This window comes from Lathyrus oleraceus, chromosome 4, assembly GCF_024323335.1.
Source record: "Lathyrus oleraceus cultivar Zhongwan6 chromosome 4, CAAS_Psat_ZW6_1.0, whole genome shotgun sequence".
Classification (NCBI taxonomy): domain Eukaryota; kingdom Viridiplantae; phylum Streptophyta; class Magnoliopsida; order Fabales; family Fabaceae; genus Lathyrus; species Lathyrus oleraceus.
In genome coordinates this window covers 93,747,960-93,753,959 of record NC_066582.1, presented here as the reverse complement: position 1 = coordinate 93,753,959, position 6,000 = coordinate 93,747,960, and positions in this window count along the sequence as shown.

Below are 6,000 nucleotides of genomic sequence, written 5' to 3'. Positions count from 1 at the left end.
TAATATAATTCAAATGATAAAAATATATATAAATATTTGATATGGAAGATGAGATCCATAATTTCTCACTTTACGAAAATGGGGAATCTTTAAAAATAAAAATTGAAAGGTGTTTCCTAACGAAACATAAATGTGGGGTAAAATAATAAAATAAAATCTTGATGTGGTGGAGCAGATCTCTAGGGTGACAATTTCAGATATTATTGTAAAATTAACATTTCATCTTCCAAATCAGTAAGAAAATAAAAGGTAAATATTACTTATGATTCAAAGAATACATTGTGTTTCACATGAGGTGTAGTATATATTAAGGGCAGTTAGAGACGTGTCTTACTTTTTGAGGTGAATCACGAGAGGTCGTCTAATGGTAGACAATACTCCATTACGTGGTGTTTCGGTTGACACTCCTCCGTAAGCAGCTTACGGCGGCATATTCAAGAACCATTATGTCGACCATTTGAGCAGTTTTTCATGCAATCTCATTCAAGAAAACCCATTATTTGTTTAGCTCATAAGAGAAATTTTAACTATGAAGCATGCTTTAAATCAGGATTGGGACCGGTTGTGGTTGGAGTCAAACTCCAAGCTCGTGGTGCTTGCATTCATGAAGGCTTCGATTGTGTCTTGGAAGCTTATAAATAGATGGGAGAAGTGTATTCAGGCTCTAAATAGATTGAACTTCTTGACAACTCACATCTTCAAAGAAGAAAATTATTGTGTAGATAAATTCGCTAATTTAAACTTACTAGTTATTAACTATACTTGATGGAATGATATACATCTCAAAGTATCTATAGACTTCAATAGAAACAAGTTAGGTCTTCTTAGCTTTCGCATATATTAGGTTTGAGATTTTGCCTTTAGTGAAGTGTTTTTAGACCGACTACTAACCTTATCGTTTGGGCTAGTAGCCGATCTAGAACAAAAGGTAAAACAAGGAATTAAATTAGAGTTGTTTTTGAAAAGGGACCAGAGTTAGGTGAAGGTAAACTCAATGTGATATGAGGGGCCATCGGAAAGAGACATAATTGGACAAGGATGGTTTCAATGGGACAAAACACAGCACCTTGTGTTGAGCTTCTTGATATGTACATAAAAAGCAGACATGCAGCATATGTATTATAATTAAATTACTGTGTGAAGATAGTGGAGAGAAAAAGTTAACTTAGTCACCATCGATAACTGTTTTTAACTGTAAAAGTGCAAACAATGTCCTCATTTCACGAGGGCTAAGGTGGATCGAGTATTCAAAATATTAATACTTGTAATATTATTTATCTCTGCATAATAGAACCAAAAAAAGTACATATTTTTGCTCTATGTCTTTGATTGTCATATATCACTTCTACTGCCAGAGGTTGTTATCTTTGTGCACTCCAAAACAAACTTCACTCTTCTCTTCTCTTCTCTTCTCTCTCTCTCTCTCCCTCGATGTAGATGCAATAACAATTTGGGAACATGTGAGATCTTATTTTATTCTTTATCATTAGTGCCTTTTATCAAACTTTAATATATTTTGGTGTTTTCTTTTTGTTTTTATAGCTAGACATTTTCTCAACATAATCTAACACAAAAATAAGATGATTCTTGTATTAATATATTTTAAGGAAAAAGTATACTTTAGCACTTTGGACAAAATTAAAACAAACAATGTTTCATGGTTTATGATTTGTAAATGTTTATTTAATTTGCTTGATATATTTAATAAAACCTTTAAATCTAACACATAGACTAGCATTGATATTTTATTTTTTGTTAAAGTGTGTTTGAGGTTTTCATAAAACAATAGTTTTATTTATAATGAAAATTGGTTTAGAATTTTAAAGAATATATTTAAGACATTCAGGATAGAATATGAACTCTGAGAATGATACGATTTTATCGTATATTATGGTGTTCTTCTATACAAAGAGATTAAAATCAATAGATACATACACATGATTTTTAATTTATATATACTATAAAAAATGATTTGATAATTTTTTTTAGTAATGGCAGAAAACTATCGCAAAACTTGGATTCGATTGTTTTAACCACTGTAAAATTGTGTCTACGATGATTATCAAACTGTCACTCCATCCGTTTTTATATATAAATAAAATATATTAAAATTTATATAAAATGAAATAAAATCTTAAAGAAAATTGATAAATACCAACCGTACAAATATTTTACAATGTTAAATTTTTATTAATGTTTGACTTTTATTAGTTACATCTAAATTTCTATTTAAAATGTGTGTAATCCATCCTCCATAATCTTTTTACATTGATACAGTTTCTTTTCATGTTTATAGAGTATATCAAATAGTCTCAATCTTAAAAGACACAATATTTAAATAATAAAATAAAACATTACACTATTCAAAATATTAAAGATTAAATAATCAGTAGATTTTAATTTACCGTTGGATTAAAAACTAGATCATCTCTATAAAATTTAACATCAATAAAAAATATTTTATATGTCAACGAAATGAATAAAAATTAACGTCTTATAAAATTTTAACTAAACCATTAATTTTAATTATTCTCTTTAACATATAAAATATTTTTTTATTAATATTAAATTTTATAAAGATGATCTATATAATAATATATTTTAATTTAACAGTGAATATATATATATATATATATATATATATATATATATATATATATATATATATATATTAATTGACTTATTTAAATTTATTTATCAGTATTATTTTTTGCGACACTAAAATATTTTATCAAAATAATTTATGATAATTTTCATTCTTTTTTTATTTATCTTTATATTTTTATAGATATTTCTATCAACAAACAGCATTATTAATAGAAATTTGCATCAAATAATAATTTTTAAGCTCTAAATTAATCTAATATGAGTTATAAGGTTTTGTAGAGTAGAATTGGAAGGCCGTTCCAGTTCCACCCACCACGTTACCGAAGTTAATAAAATAGAAAAGGTCCCCACGACAAACCTGGAGACACAGAAACACAAGTTATGAGCAATGGAGCTATGTAGGCCTGACTTGATGCTACTAAAGGACAAACTCTACTTCATATTAAATGATTGAATCAATGGATTTTCTACCACTCATCATATCATTCTCAGTAACAGTAAAATCAGATTCCCTCCTGTTCCAAGTTGGCGCAGTTAGTAGGAGTACATCCTTATAGCATTCATTATGGTTGGATCCACATTGGAAAATATATATTTCAATACAGTTTTTTACAGAGATCTCGACAGGAGTAACAATTCAATGAATATCATAAGTTTTTTATTCAAATAAAAATATAGAGAACTTTTCATTTTCACAAAACAAATGCAACGATTGATCAAGTTATTCGAGAATTTTTTGTTTATAGAATTCTCAACTCTTGCAAATCTTATGAAATAGAAAAAGTTATATCCTTTAACACAATTTTGATATTCAACGAAAAAGTAAAAGAATTATAAATTTTTATCTTTGTTGGGAAATCTCTGACTCTAAGATGTTTAAGCTGTTAGTCTGAAAATTTTAGCTGAAGAACTCAACAGAGAATGATAATAACCATGTTGAAAAATGTTAAGTGTCAAGGGTTTCAAACATAACTTCAACATACAATATATGTCGACTAAGATGGTTTGACTGATCTATCAAATGAGTTAAGTTTTAGTGTGTTTTAATGCCCATGTAGTATGGTTTGAAAGAGTCTCAGGAACAAATTTATAAAATTAAGATCACTCTCTCTTTGAAGCATGTCCAAAATGTCAAAGGGATTTACACAAATCAATACTTCGACAAGGGTCGAGTTCGACACGTCAACCAGATGTTGGGGACTTAAGATATTTTCAAGTCCAAAGATTAGGTGATGCGAAGATGTCTCAACAACATTAGAGGAGTCGACCAAAGAGTCTCAACAGAGGCAATTAAGAAGATCACGAGCAGTTATCAGAGTAGTTGGTGGTTTGCAGTAGTTTTAACTTTGAAGATGAGTAGAAGCAAGTTAGAGTGTTGAAGCCTACGTAATGAGATATATGTCAAATCCTATTGAAATAGCCGTTGTCAACGATTACTATTGTATTACTATATATAGTCAATCTCATTGTTGGGATCAAGGTCGCAAATTTCATATATTCTCTATAGAACTAAAGTATTCAAGTCACAAAGAGAAACCGTTTGTGAGATAATGTTTGATTATGTGTCCTCTCTTTAAATTCTTCAAGTATTTCTAATTAAAGCATTTTATTTTAATGACATTTATCATGCCTTTTTTATTATCTTCATTAAAAGCTTATTTTATTGGAGTTTATGTACGGTTTGTCATTATTCAAACATTTAAAGATTCAATCGCACACACTTTTTGCGGCACATTTTTGCACAAATTATCCTTGAGATTTTTTCAAGTTTAATCTCTTAAGTGAACAAATTACTAAAAACACCAGTAAACAAATTGGCACGTCCAGTGAGACCCTTTTGTGCAAGAAATCTTAACTTTTGGAGAAAAGCATTGTGTCTGTATATTCTTTATTTTTGTTCTTTATATAAAAATTTGAGTGTGTATGCGTTTGAGAAGTGGTAGAATTAAAAGAAATTTTAATTGTAAAAGGAGTATGGCAGTAAGAAAGGAAAAAAAAGTACTCCCCTTCCATAAAATGACGCACCAAATATAGAAGAACAACAACCCGAAATGACGATTGGTGTTGTGGGAACTTCAACATCCGTTGAAGTAACCGTTCCTGTTATATGTCAAATATTGACTTCGACAATATCATCAAATATGGTGGTTTCCCCACCACAACTAAGGAGTGTTCCCACTACTCCTAGGGTTACACAACCAATTTTGGGAGATTATACACCATCTTTTCTCCCAAAATTTACCCTGCCCCCTCCTAGTAGGGAATATCCTTATGGCATGTCAACTACAATGATGGCAGACTTACAAACCAATGCATATACGACGTCAAAAAAGTACATATCACGACGTCACCGTTATCACGGGTTTTGAAACAACTGTAGTGATATCAGTTGACATTTCATGAGTTTGATTCTCAGTGCCTCCTAATTCGTCATTTATTCATAATTTTATCATCACCTTTTATTTATATTTAAAAAAAGAAAGTTAGATCACAACGGTTTACTAAACTAACCGTTGTGATATATTTTTAATTATTTTAAAAATATATATAATTGCTTAAAACCGTTCATTTTTTATAAAATATCATTGGTGTAAATCTTATATCACCACAGTTATCTAAACAAACCATTATAATATAGTTTTCATTATTTTTTAAAAAATTTAATTGCTTAAAACCTGGCACTTTTTTATAAAATGTCATTTAGGGCGGTTTGATCTATTTTGTCCTCTACTCGCGCTAAGCGCCGTCCAACCACGCTAAGCGTCATTTAGGGTGGTTTGATCTATTTTGTCCTCTACTCGCGCTAAGCACGGTCAGATTTTTCAGATTGTATAAATACAATTTCACTTTATTTTGTAAAATGGAGGACACCAACTTTAAGAGAGAGAGAGAGAGAGAGAGAGAGAGAAACACAAAAAACTCAGGAGAAACTCATAAATCGGAGAATTGAAGCTGGATACGCATCAATCTTCGGGAAATCATTATTAATGATTATTCATCTCTTTTCTTCTCTCTTGAAGCAAGTTGTAACACCCGAGGCCGAAGAGGACGGAGAGTGGTTACATGTAACACCCGAGGGCGAGGGAATGGTTGTCGGTGCATGAGGCATGATAATGAGACACTCATAAAAGCTTCTAGCGAAAAACCAAATTCACATTGGAATGAGAGGGATCCTGAGGTTGTACAGGTATGGGACTGCATGGTTGAAGGAAGACTTATAAAGATTAATTTGTACTACCTATACCAACAAGATGCATCTTCTTTCCGGTAGCCCAACAAATAAGAACTTCATAGTTAAGTGTGTTTGACTTGGAGTAGTATTTGGATGGATGACCTTCTGGGATGTTTCCCGGAAAACGTATGAGTAAGGATAAATCATGCTGAAAAGATTTG